Below are 14,068 nucleotides of genomic sequence, written 5' to 3' on the forward strand. Positions count from 1 at the left end.
CCTCGCCTGGTGTGCGCGCTCAGGGTGGGGCGGGCCGCGCGGGAGGTGTCCCTGCAGGCCTGGCCCTCCGGAGGACTGGCCCCAGGGTCTGAGCCGGCCGCTGGTAACCCGGCCTGGCTGGGACGGGGTCCTGGCCCCTGGGTGCCCTGGACGTGGGGCCTGCGGGATGGCCACGCTGCCTCCAGTCCAGGGCCCCACGTCTGCCCTGGCCCTTCCTGCCGCTCCAGCCTATTTGAGGCCGGGCGTGACTCTTTCCTCGCTGCCTTTCACGGAAGGAGCCAGTGCACGGGCTCCAGAACCTCGCAAACCTCACAGCGCACGAAGGCAGGACGGCCCAGGCCGGCGCCCTTGTCCGCGGCTGGTTCCGGGCCGCGGCGGGCGGCCTCTTCGGCTGCAGACCGCGGGGCGGCGGCGACGCATGTCCACGAGAGGGCGCTGCAGCGCGCGCTGACCCGGCCTCGCCGCCTGCAAGGGGAGGTCTCCGGGCGCCAGGGGGCGCGCGAGGATCGAGGAGAGTGCGGGGCCCGCCCGCCGAGCCCGGAGCGCGCGTCCGGCCGTGCGCGTGCACAGGCCTTCCGTAGCCCCCGCTGCCTGCCTGGATCCTGGGCCGCTGGGGGCGGCGGGGCAGGGGCAGGGAGGTGAGGGAATGATTGGGAGGCAGGGGGGTGTGAGTGGGGGATTGTGGGGAGCCGACGGCGGAGGGTGGGTGGGGAGTGAGGGGTAGGAAGTGGGGGTGTGTGTGGCAGGGGCTGACCGCAGGGGGCGGAGTGGGGGAGCTGACAGCAGGGTCATGGGGTGAGTGGGTGGGGTAGGGGTGGGGGTGCGGGGTTTCCGACTGTGGGCGTGGGGGGCAGGACGCCCACCGGACCTGGCCGAGCCCCCTGAAGCCTCGGCAGGCCCCAGCTCCTGCTGGTCACCGGGCAGCGCCTGTGGGTCTTGCCTGCCGCTCCTCCAGCAGGGCCTGGGCTCTCCCCGTCACTTTACTGTCATTTGCCCCCAGCGAGCCTTCAGTGTCTCTGGAACGGGAGCCAGGATTTTTAAAAATTAATGGGCTTTAGCTCAGGGCCTGTAGCTCAGCGGCTAAAGCGCCAGCTACATACACTGGGCTGGTGGGTTCGAACCCGGCCCGGGCCTGCCAAACAACAATTGCAACAACAACAAAAAATAGCCGAGCAGGCCTGCCAAACAACAATAACAACTGCAACCAAAAAATAGCCGGGCATTGTGGCGGGCGCCTGTAGTCCCAGCTACTCGGGAGGCTAAAACAAGAGAATCGCTTAAGCCCAGAAGTTGGCGGTTGCTGTGAGCTGTGACACCACTTCACTCTACTGAGGGCGATAAAGTGAGAGTCTTTCTCCAAAAACAAACAAACAAACAAATTAATGGGTTTTGGTTTTTAGAACAGTTTTAGATTTACAGAAAAATTGAGCAGTAGTCTAGAGAGTTCCCCTGTGCCCTGTAGCCAGCATGCCTGCTACTAACAAGTGCCCGAGAGTGGCACATTGGTTACAATTAATGGGCCTGTAGTGACACAGTATCATCAGCTAAAGTCCTCACTTCATCCAGATTCCCTTAGTTTTTAATCCCATGTCCCTTTTCTGTCCCAATCCCCCACTTGATCCCTGGTCCTGTGTCCTCAGGCTCCTCCTGGCCAAGACTCCTTGTTCTCCAGGACACTTGACAGTGAAGATGGCCAGGTGTTCCGTCCCTACGGTGCTTCTCCATGGGGATCTGCCTGGGGTTTTTCTCAGGGTGAGTCTGGGGTGAGAGGCTTTGGGAGGGGGCCATGGGGGCCCTTCTCAGCACAGCATCGCAGGTCCTCTGCGCTAGACCCACCGCTGTTGTGTCTCTGCTGGCGGTGACGCCCCCTTTCCATAGTCTTCGAGGTCTCTCTGTGCAGCCCACACTCAAGGAGCGTGTTGCCCCTACACAGATTACCTGGAGTCTCCGTGGAGGGCTCACATATTTGCTCTTCCCACCATCAATTTATGTGGAGGGAAGGGACTCCTGGGTGTGTGTTGTACACGCAGGTATGGGAGGGGTGGAGTAGTGAGAATGCCCTGGCAGGGACTCCTGGGTGCAAGGAGGTCCTGGGGGCCCTTGGAGAACTCTGGGCATGGTTGGAGCGCCGCGGGAGGATTTGCTCTGCAGAGCTCTGGGCTGGGTGTTTCATGAGGGACTTTCTGACTGGTATGATTTGCACCTGGAATGGGACGCTTGCCCCACCTTTGAGGTTGTGCCCATAGTGAGAGCGTGGGGTGTCTGTGGGGGTATGGCTCCCTCTCCTGAGCCCACCCAGCCTCCTTGGATGGCAGCGCCTGGGCTGATAGATGTGCACTCATTATCTCGTCTGTCTTGGGGGAAGGTATTAGCTTGGCAGTTAATAAAGGATTTTAATTAAAGAGGGAAGAATCATTTGGCAAACTAGCCTTGTTCCCAAACTCGAATGACCTGTCAGAGTTACAAGTTTGGTTAATTTCCATATAAGCCTTGCTGTTTGGGGGGAATTCAGCCTGGAGTTTGGGGGAGACACAGCCCTGTGGCTAGGCACCCTGCCTACGGGAGTCCCCTGCTGTCACCCTGCCCAACTACCCCAGAGCACCTGCAGTCCCACTGCTGCCCCACCCCTTCTCTAGCGTACCCTTACCCCAGCCTGGTGTCTGCAGAGCTGCCCTTTTCTATGTACCCACACGGCTGTCATGTCCTGTTCTCCACTCACCATTCAGTGCGGTGCCTAAAACACTTTGAGATAGTTGTGGGCTCACATGCCATTGGGGGAAATGACACAGACAAACCCTTTACCCTGTCACCCCCAGTAGTGCATGACACAGCTTGTAGAGAACCAGGATCTGTGCCTAGATGGGGACCAGGGCAGGGCTCCAGGCCCTAGTAGAGCCATAGATAGGCTCTGCTGCCAGGGAGCGACTCCAAGGATGCTCACACATCACCCTCAGCTGCAGAGTGCTCCAAGGGAGTATGTTTGTGTTTCCATGCTCTGGAATGCAGGTGCCAGATTTTGTCCTTTCAATGCTAATGTGGTGTGGTGTCCTTCCACGGTCAAATAGTGACCAGGACAAGCTACTCATGAAGAATTTTGCTGGGAACATGTTTGACTACCTGTGCAAAAATGTGAATAACTGATTTCATACAGGACTCAAATAGGAATTGTAAAAAAGACACCAATTGTTTGGCCAATAGAAATTTGTGTTGTTTTTCAGCAGCTCTTGGGTGTAAGAAATGCATCCTCTTCTTCAGCTAGGGGTGTGCATGAGGTTTCATGGCACAGCTAGATTTACTGTGACAACATCCTTCTTAAAGAGGTGCTCAGGAAGATGACATTCCAACAAGAAGCTCGCTGGTTCTCAGCGAGGGCTGAGTTGCAGAGCCCTGAGGAGGTGACTGGGCTTCCTCACCTCTACACCCAGCAGCGGCACAGGGTGAGGCAGGGTAAGAAGCATCAGGCGAGTTGATGGAAATGCCCTTTCACTCTGGGGACACCTTCCATGATGCTCTTTCCATAAACATAAATGTAAACATTTTATTACTCCTAAAAACACTCTTTAGCTTTTAATTGTGAGGTTCTAGAATCCCAGGACCAGTTTCCAGGTTGGGTGCTGTCTCTGTGTGGTCTGGGCAACTGTGGCCGGCCCCTTCCTGCATCTGACCACTGGGCAGTGGCCGGGTGGCCTGGAGGTTGCCCTCACTCTTCTGAGAGGCTGTGTCAGAAGCAGATAGTGGCTTCATGTCTGGAAGCTCCGTGAAAGGCACTGGCATCAGTGCAGACTTCACTAAGAAGTGAGACCTGGGAGCATTGTAAAAGCCTCATGGTGCCTCAGAGGGAAGGGTTGCTGAAGGTGGAAACCAGAACACCTCACTCTAACCATGTTTTAGTTGCTTTGTACCTGAGAGATGTCAGATTTCAAGGTACGTGTGTATCAGTATGGCCGTCTGGTCTGGGATGCTGATTCTTGTTTTTACACTCTGTATTTCCCTTCGTGGTGTTCCAACAGGCTTCTGCTCTTAATCACCTGCAGGAAATGTGGAAGGGGGACCCACTGTGGCTTCCTGGGGTCACTTGCCTCAGGAGGGTGGACAGGGCAAGGGAAGGGAGGAAGAGGAGGCTTCCCCCACAAATAGGAGCCTTCCTGGCTGGGGGAAGAGGAAGAACCCGAGGGTCTCCCGCAGTGGTGGCAGACCCCCAGGAGGGGCCAGCACTGGGTGCAGAGGGGTGCAGGAAGGGTGGGTGCTAGGCATGGGGCTCCTGTGGGACAGGGACTCTGGGGGGCTCTTTCCTCCCCACAATCGGCCATTGTGTCACAGGGAAGCTCTGGAAGTGAAGGAGGAACCTTTCAGGCCTCCACTCAGTGCTCCCGTGATTGGAAGAGAAGATGGGCAATGGGGTTTCTGGCCCCTGCAAACTGCACTGAGTGTTCCTTCCCCCATTCCCATTGGCTGGGTCCCCTCTGTGCAAGTGGAATCCTGGCATCACCTGGGGGTCACAAGCCCCCCTGGTTTGCTTATGGGACCGTGGGATGTCATCTCCTAGTACGGGTGCTGCGCTCACCCAGGGATGAGGGATGCACTGGGCTGAGGGGGCAGAGGAGGCAGCTGTGCAGTTCAGCAGGGTGGGAGGAGGCTGGCAGGGAGGAGGGCTGAGGGGAGAGGGCGCGGGCAGGGTGCAGAGAGACACTGGGGGTCTGCTCGAGGCCACAAAGCACAGTCTCCCTCTCGGTTTTTCTCACTGCTTTGGAGCCTGGGCTGGGCGCAGTGGGGAGGGGAGGAGTTGGGGTCCCTGCCCTGGCAGGACCTTCGTGGGTTTCGTGAGTGTGGAGATGAGGGTGGCCCTCTAGCCTCTGCTTGTATCTGAGCTCTGGGCAGGAAGCAGGTGGACAGCAGCCAGCCCTTGGCATCCGCTGGCCCCTGAGTTCATCTCTGGCATGGAGGATGGAGCTGGTGTTCCCCAAGGCTGAGCTGACCCAGACTGGTGTTGGTAGAGGGGCGGGGACTGTTGAGCACCAGCCACTCAGAGCAGTGGGATGCTGCAGGGGCTTAGACGTGAGGTGGGGATCCGGATGGGGAAATGGAGGCCAGAGGAGAGGAGTGGTTTGTCCAGGCCCTCCAGGGACCTTTTGGTGAAGCTGGGTATAACGTGGGCACCCCCAACCTCCAGCTTACCACACGGCAGCAGCCCTGTGCTCTTCCTTGGCGTGTTTCCCGCCTAGAAAGGAGTGCAGAGCCTGCGGTGGAGAAGGATGTGTTCTGGCATGTTCTGTGTGGACCACACAGGGTGAAAACCAAGGTGAAGCATCTCCTCCCCTAGAAAGCTCCTGTCTCATTGAGGCAATGACATTTGCCCAAATGGTGAGCAAGGGAGGCCGCCTCTGGCTGGAGGGGTGTGGTGCGGGGCAGACCTCAGCCCGCACACCTCAGCCCACCCCCAGCCGCGTTCTCTCCGATGTGAGCAGGACAAGGACGGGGCAGCTGGTGGGTAGAGGGTCTGCGTTGTCACCTCATTGGGAGCCTGTTTATTTGAGCGGGGTTGCCTTGCTGCCAGGCCTCCCCAGATGGTGGTCTACAAGGGGGCCAGGTTACGTTTTGGGGTCTTTTTTAGCCCAGAAGTAAAATTCTCCCCCCCTGCAGGCCGCCTGCCGGCCGCATCTACTCAGGGGGTCTCCTGGCCTCTGCAGCTATGCAGCTTGTCCCCTGGGGAGGACCTGGGACTGGTGATGGCAGAAGGGCCTATGGGCCGCCTGGTGTGGGCAGTGCACTGCTGTTCTCCTTGAAAGAATAATGGGGGATGAGTGCCATCCTTCAGAATTAACTTCCTCCTCCAAGTATCAGAGGTCCTGTCATTTCATTAGAAGCATCTAGAACTTCATTTGCTTTTGTTAGTTTGAAGGCTGCCTGCAGGACTGTGTGCGCAGTGGCCCCAGAGGTGGGGCGCGGGGGACGGCTCAGAGAGAGGCAGAGAGAATCCACACCTGAAGGTCATGGCAGCCAGACCTGCCTTTTGGGGGGAAGGGCACTGATGAGTTTTGTTCTTGCAGCAACCTTGAAGACCAGAAGGCTTTCTGATTTAAAAGCCTGTGTGCCTAAATACAGTGCAATATTATTCAGTTTTAAAAGGAAGGAAATTCTGACACCCAGGGCAGTACCTGCTGAGGACAGTATGCTCAGTGAATCAGACAGTTACAGAAAGACGGATGCTGTGTGTCCTACGAGGTCCCCAACTAGTCAAAGGCATAAAAAGGGGAAGGTGGCTGCTGGGGTGAGGCGAGGGGACCGTGGGGAGGGAAGAACTCTGGGGGAGGAGGTGGTGATGGCTGCCCAAGTGGGTGGACATTCTTTTCTTTTAGAGACAGAGTCTTAATTTTCTTGCCCCTGGAAGAGTGCTGCGGTGTCATAGCTCACAGCAACCTCAAACTCCTGGGCTCAAGCAATCCTCTTAAGTCAGCCTCCCAAGTAGCTGGGACTACAGGCGCCTGGCACGATGCCCAGCTATTTTTAGAGACAAGGTGAGCCACTGTGCCCGGCCCAGGGTGGATGTTTTTAATGCCACTGAACTGCACACTCAAAAATAAGTGATAAATTTCATGTTGTGTGCATTTGTCACAAATAGAAACCATCCTTAACATCTGTACACTGCGATCTGTTGTGCTTTCGTGTTGACCCTGGCTGGCCTGTAAGCCTGGAGATGTGCAGGTGGTACAGCTGATAAGCCAGCGTCCAGCACTGGGCGGGTGGCAGAGAGCTCAGAAGAGATTGCAGGGCTTTGGGTGTCCCTTGACCTTTGCCGCTTTGCACTGCTGGTGTCTCACCAGAGACAGAAATGGACGGACGAGGGACACGGATCCTCAGGAGGGCTCTGGGCAGTGAACTTGCTTGCGAGGCTCTAGCGTTTTTATTTTGGGCCTCAAAATTCCAGGGCACAGTGATCCCATATTCTGGCTTGGGTGGCTCAGCCTAGTTCATGCTGTGCCTGATTTTTTTTTTTTTTTCTGAAACAGAGTCTCGCTTTGTCACCCTTGGTTAGAGTGCTGACCACAGAGTGCTGTGGTGTCATAGCCCACATTAACCTCAAACTCTTGGGCTCAAGCGATCCTCTTGCCTCAGCTTCTGAAGTAGCTGGGACTACAGGCACCTGCCACAATGCCCAGCTATTTTTGTTTTTTTTTAGAGTCGAGGTCTCGCTCTTGCTCAGGCTTGTCTTGGTCTTGAACTCGTGAGCTCAAGCAATCCACTTGCCTCAGCCTCCCAGAGTGCTAGGATTACAGGCGTGAGCCACCAGCCTGGGCACAATTATTAATGGGGCCCTTCTCCACTCTCCAGGGTGTGTCTTAGTGCACATGACACGTTAGAGGGCCTCCCTACCCAGAGGATGCTGCGATGTGCCTTGGCTCCCTCTCCGGCCAGAAGGACTTCTGGCTCCCAGCTCCTGGGAGGCTGCTGTGTCCTGCTCTGGCGTCTGTAGCAAGAGGCTGGTCAGCTGTGGGTAATGAGGCTTAGCCATGCTCTAAAGCCATGTCAGTGCCAGAGTGTCCCGTACAGTGGGCAGGCCCAGGGCAGGACTTCAGGGGCGTCCTGAGTGGGGCTGGAGCCTTTGCAGAGTCACAGAGTCTTCATGTGAGCTGGCTTTGTCCAGCTGATGGGGTGCATGCTGAGTCCCTGAAGACAGGGACTAGGGCCCCCTGACGAAGCTTATCTCTCTTCAGCTGGGAACACCAATCCCAGAGGCAGAGCAGGGCAGGGCCGATCCCAGGGCCTTGGTGCCAGGTTGGCTGCGGTGGGGGGGTGAGGGGGTTGCACCTCGGGAGTGTGGGGACACCGGGGGTGTGTGTGTGAGCCAGGGGTGCTAAGGCTGCTAGTTCTGAGGAAAACAAGAGGCTGTGTGGAGGCTCTGTTGACCTTGCCTTACTTTAAAATGTTTTTAAAAATTAAGCCATTACAATTATGCTGAAATAAACCTGTCATAAAATTCTCCATTGCCCCATCCTCACGCGCTGGTGGAGGTGTCTCCCACACGTGTAGTGGTGTGTCCTCAGGTCCCCCAGGAGCCCTCTGTCTGCCAACCCCCTTTCTTGTCTCCCACAGACCAGGCATGTGGCTGGTGGTGGTGGCCGTCACTCAGGACCGCAGAGGAGGAATGCCGGCCCTCCTCCAACTGCCCGCTCGGCACGATTAACCTCTGTGTGACTAAGGCCGGGTTGCCGCTGCTCCCTGGTGTTAATCAGGGCGTGAAGCAGGGAGAGATCTTACCCTGACCTCCTGAGAGGAAGTTCTCTTCTCAGCAGCCTTTTAAGAGGCTTCTTAAAAGTCAAAATAATTCCCACTGGTGATTTTTAATGCTCTATTGTATGAATTACACAAAAATATTCAGCAGATTAATGTAGGTTTTTTTCCCTTTAAGCTCCATGGCTCTCAGCCAGGAAATGCCAGCCTGTCCCTCCCAGCCACCCGCCCTGTCTATTCCCCACCATCCGTGACTGCCAAGATGGAAGACTTCCCAGGCCCTGACCCCCCAGCCCTGCTAGCCCTGACAGTGCCCAGGGGCCAACAGGGACCAGCAGGTGAGATCCGGTACTATCACCCCCACCAGCTACAGGCTCTGGCCCTGGCTCCCAGATCACGCCTCTGCCTCAGTTTCCCCAGGGGACTTCCGCTAGGCCTGCTGCTGGCTGCATTCTAACACATTCTTTGATAGTAGGGACACATTTGATCGTTTCCTAAGAGTGCCCGAAGGAGGCCTCTCTACCTGGTCACTGGGGGCTTTGGAGACTGATGATCCCGAGGGAACAGCTGCATCTGTTCCATAAACCTCCATAGCTGACCACCTCCCTGGGGTGACCACCTCCTTAAGTTGCTTCAGAGTATTTTATTTTCCCTTTATTTATTTATTTTTTTTGAGACAGAGCCTCAAGCTATCACCCTGGGTAGAGTGCCGTGGCGTGACAGCTCACGGCGACCTCCAACTCCTGGGCTCCAGAAATTCTCCTGCCTCAGCCTCCCAAGTAGCTGGGACTACAGGCGCCCACCACAACACCAGGCTATTTTTTGGTTGCAGCCGTCATTGTTGTTTGGTGGGCCCGGGCTGGATTTGAACCCACCGGCTCAGGGTGTATGTGGCTGGCGCCTTAGGTGCTTGAGCCACAGGCGCCGAGCCTTCCCCTTTATTTTAATACATTGAGGGCAACAAAATTGGGAGGAATCAGTACTAGCAGATGCTTACTAAGCTAAGACCTATAGGATTTACCTCAGGAGAAAGGAGAGGGTCCCCAGGGAAGGCACCTCTGTGACTGACCATCCAGGGACTGTGACATACCGGTCAGCATGCAGAGGTGGTCAGCATAAGGAACTAGGCCTGATGTGTTGATACGTACATGTGGTGCATGTCCCATCTGTGAAAATTAGGTCAATCAAAGAAGCAGATCGGTGCAAGGAGGTGGGCAGCTGTGGAGGTTCTGCTGTATGTAAATGTTAATTAATTAATTATGTAAATGTTAATTAATTAATGTTAACAGCAATGACTATGTAAAACTATATGACTGAGAGGACAGAGGAGCCTCAAGGGCCAGGCAAGACCCCCCTAGTGCACAGAGGGGCAGCTGGGGACCCTGACCCTGTAAGGTGACATGCTGGTTGTGGACTCATTGAGTGTGAAGGTATTATTTTATTCATATGTTTCAGATCACTTTTTTTGTTTATTTGGCTTTGGTTGGTTTGCTTGTTTTTTGAGATAGGGTCTCCCTCTACATCACCCCAGCCAGAGGGTGATGGTGTCACGTTAGCTCAGCAACCTCAAACTCTTGGGCTCAAGCCATCCTCCTGCCCCAGCCTCCTGAGTAGCTGGGACTACAGGCACGTACCATCAAGCCCAGCTTGTTTCTATTTTTTTGTAGCAATGAGGTTTTGCTCTTTCTTAGGCTGATCTCAAACTCCTGGCCTTAAACTCCTTTTGCCTCAGCCCCTCAAGTGTTAGGATTACAGGTGTGGGAGCTACCACACCTGTAATCCTTTGTCAAATTGAGTACAAAATATTTATTACAAATTTTACAAAGTGGCCAACATGTAGGGAATAGTTTATAAATATTTTGTAAAATTTTATAATGAATATTTTGTAATAAAGTTATGTTACCTATAATTTCCCATTTTCTCTATGTATGGCGATTTTATGGGTGACCTTCTATTGTGACTTTCTGTTGTGAGTTCCAACTTGACTGTGGCACTTACCTGAGGCCTCCGAGCACATCTCGTACTCGTTTAAAGGTCTTGAGCATACAGATTTTATGTGTGTGCTTCATGACTACACTCTGTGCAGTTCTCAGAGACCAAATTCTGCAGGTTGTTTCACTGACTCTCACTCACTGTGGCTTGTCTCCCTGTGCCTTCGGCCATCTCGGTTTACCGTGGGGCTTTATCTTTACTGTGGGGTAAGAACGTCCTGACGCCCGGGAATGGGGTGACCCCTTTACCTTTGCTTCTGCCAGGCACCTAGGGCCCTATGTGCCTGTGGCTACCCTAAGTTCCCTTTCCTACATGGCAAACTCACATCCCAAACTTGCAGCAGGACCACGGGTCTAAATTTTCATTGGAAACATGTCTCCCCTGCATAGAGCCAGGCTGGGAGACGCCCCTCCTGCTGTGAAGGGCTTTTCTCCAAGCCCCTGCACTAAGGGCAGCCTGATGGAGTCAGGCTTCTTGTAGGTTCTGCCTCTGATTTCTGTTTTTATTTATTTATTTATTTTTTGAAACAGAGTCTCACTTTGACATCCTGGGTTGAGTTCCCTGACGTCATAGCTCACAGCAACCTCAAACTCTTGGGCGGAAGTGATCCTTTTGCCTTGGTTAGTTCCGAGTATCTTGGACTAGAGGTGCCCCCATAACTCTGAGCTTATTTTATTTTATGTTTTTAAACAGAGTCTCAAGCTGTCCTCCTGGGTAGAGTGCCATGGTGTCATAGCTCACAGAAACCCAAGCGATCTTCTTTCTCTCTTTCTCTTCTTCTTCTTCTTTTTTTACTAGAGATGAGATCTCGCTTCCGCCCACACTGGTCTGAAACTCCTGAGCTCAAGCAGTCCACCCTCCTCGGCCTCCCAGAGTGCTGGGATCACGGGTGCAAGCCACCGTGAGCAGCCTTGCCTCCAATTTCTGTAACTAATCAGTGTCCCTTTATGGACCCAGCTCCTGCCTGTTTTTGCCCTATGGGAATTTTCCTAAATTTTTAGTGAGCTCAGACACATATTTAAAGATTACTAGTGCATGCTTCCCAGTGTTTCTGGCTTATCCTACTGAGAGATTTTCCGGATGCTCTGGTCTGCAAACCTGGCCTACCTCAGGTTTGCTCTCCTCCGTTGTCTGACACGATGCCTCATCATGCTGGTGTCCCCTTGGCATGATGTTTACTGAGCTGTTCTCTGTGTTGTGTAGTTTTGGACTCATAGAACTCAGTAAATTAGGTAGGGATCAGTGTCTTGTCTCGCAGGCGCACCTGCTTGGGGGGGGTCACTCAGGGTGGCTGTGGGGGGCCAGGTCCCAATCTCTGCTGTGCTGTGGTGGCTCTCTGGCCTCCTGGAGGGAGGGGGTTGCTTGAAGTTCATAGTCACTGTGAGTCCCTGGAGGGGCTGCCTCCACCCCTGAGCAAGGGCAGTGGTGAGCCCCTCACAGCATTATCCCAGGCCCCACGACCTGGAGAGAGGGTGGCACCCTGCCCAACCCCTGGGAGGTAGACGGATGGACTCTTTCCAGCCTGTCTGCCTGGGCCTGTGGGGATTCTGTGAGGTTTCCCCGTCAGTCCTCTGGAGACCCAAGACTAGGCTCCAGCTCTCCAGTATGAGGCAGCCCCTGGGAAACCTCTTCATGTTCCAGGTTTCTCCTTCTCTTTTTTCAGTTGTGTCTGACTGGACACTGTCTCCTCCACCTCGTCACCCCTCCCTTCCTCCCTTGTATCTTCCCTTCTCCCACCATCCCAGCCTGTAGCTATCAGGCCAGTGACATGGGGGCTCTTGCATGAGTGATCCTGTCTCGTGTCTGGTGCTCTCCTGCAGTCTGTGCATTGGTTGGCAGGTGCTCAGCTGTGTCGTGGGCCCACTGTGAGGCCCAAGGTCAGACTTTGCTTGGGCAATGGCCCTCATTGCCAGGAATGAGGCCTATCTCCTATACCCATGGGCTTGCTGACCATCTCAGAAATGCTGGCTAGCTAAAAGATCTTGGTCCAGTTGCAGGGGCCAGAGGTCCAGAGTCCTTCATTTGGCCAAGGCTTTCTGTGAGCTTTGCACTGCTCCTTCATTAGTGTTCAGGCAGGCAGGGCCCTCTGCGCCTCTGGCCACATGGGCAATGGGCAGGACAAATGGCTGGGCCAAAGGGCAGTTCCGGCTGCTCCTGGTGGCCTGTAGAATCCTGCACCGGCCCTCCCAGGGATGAAGATGCTTGGGGGTCATGCTCCTCTGCTCTCTGCGCTGACCTCGGCAGCCATCACCCCGAGAACATGCTGAGAATCTGACGTATTATTTCACGTCAGAAATGCTGGCCTGGAGGCTTAACCACATTGCTGAAGGTCACAAAGCGTTCATGAAGCTAGTGTGAAGGGCGCTTGTTGTAAACACACACTTAGGGACGTTTTTCTGTTCCTGTGGGTTTACAGCATTCAATGGGCAATGAGATTTATCTCACAATTTCATCCTCATTTTCCTACGAAGATAATTCCATGCGATGTCCTCTGGCGTGCTGTGCATCTCTTTCTGTGTTCCTTGACTTTGAAAATGTGAAGGTATTATAAATAAGTGCAATAAAAAGCTGATTCTGTACAGAATGAAACAAAAAGCCTCTATAATTGCATCTGTTAATCTTGTACACATCTTCATTAGGGGTTTTGGGATATTGGAAAGATGCATCAAAATTGGCAATTAAAGTATCCTACCTCTTTCTCCGTCGGCAGCCAAGGGTGAGGATGTGTGCTGGAGACCAGTCCACGCTGAGCCTGCCCCCTGCAGCTCAGCTGCCACGTAGGTCCATTTCTCGGGGTGCACAGACTCAGTCACCAGCCATTCCAGGGCCTGAGTGCTCAAAGTGCCTAGCTGACAGTGTGTGTGTGTTTCAGCCTCAGCCAAATGTAGGTATGACGGGGCTGCGTTTTGCAGATGGGAGATGGAACACCGGAGCAGTAAGGACGGTGCACAGGGGCCTGGCAGGGTTTCCGTTCCGTTCTGTGAGTCTGAGCCACAAATGCTATGGGTTTTCCTTAAAGTACAGGCTTCCCTGAGCCGTGAACATTGGTGAAATGCACCTGGCTTGCAAAGTGGCTCTTCTCCAGGGTCCTCGAGCAGCCCTGAGTGTGCCATCCTCCTTTCTTCGTGGGGACTCCCTTCCCACAGTGCCCCTGGCCACCCAGTTAGTCACGGTGCTGGGCCTTGCACCTGGCTTTCTCCTTCAGAGGCTTTTGGGCGCCACAAATGGGCTCAGCCAGGATGGACACAGGAGAAGGAGGACGGGGTTGGGGAGGGGATGGGAGGAGGATGAGCAGAAGTTGGGGAGACAGAGGACAGAGAGAGGATTGGACATCTCCACTCCTGCCTCCTCCTGCTTCTGAACATGGGCATTTGCTTTCAATAGCTGAGGGTGAGGAATTAGGAAAACTTTTAAGAGAAAAACACTTAAGTAAAAGTTTATTGGTCTAATTGAGGCAAGAATTATGGAATTTATTTTCCAGAGGAACGGGGTATTTAATCAGACACTGATAAATAGGTCCACTGGAGTCTTGTTCAGAATTTCAAAGGTCTTTATCTTCCTTTTGCTGCTGCCATAGTGAGCGGCATTAACTCGTTTTGTTTGTACCGTTATTCTAATTCTGTTAATTAACTCAGCAAGCCACACGCAGCATTTATACAGGTGTCAGGAGCATTCCGTGCAGGAACATCCATGTTCACCTGGGAGGGTGTCTTGCTGGGATTTCTTTGGGCACCAGTCCCTGCAGGAGCAGGTGAAGGATCCTCCACCGAGCCCAGGGCGGCACCCCCACCACACCATCCCTGCAGGAGCAGGTGAAGGACCCACCACCAAGCCCAGGGCGGCACCT

The sequence above is a fragment of the Nycticebus coucang genome, chromosome 3 (assembly GCF_027406575.1).
Source record: "Nycticebus coucang isolate mNycCou1 chromosome 3, mNycCou1.pri, whole genome shotgun sequence".
Lineage (NCBI taxonomy): Eukaryota > Metazoa > Chordata > Mammalia > Primates > Lorisidae > Nycticebus > Nycticebus coucang.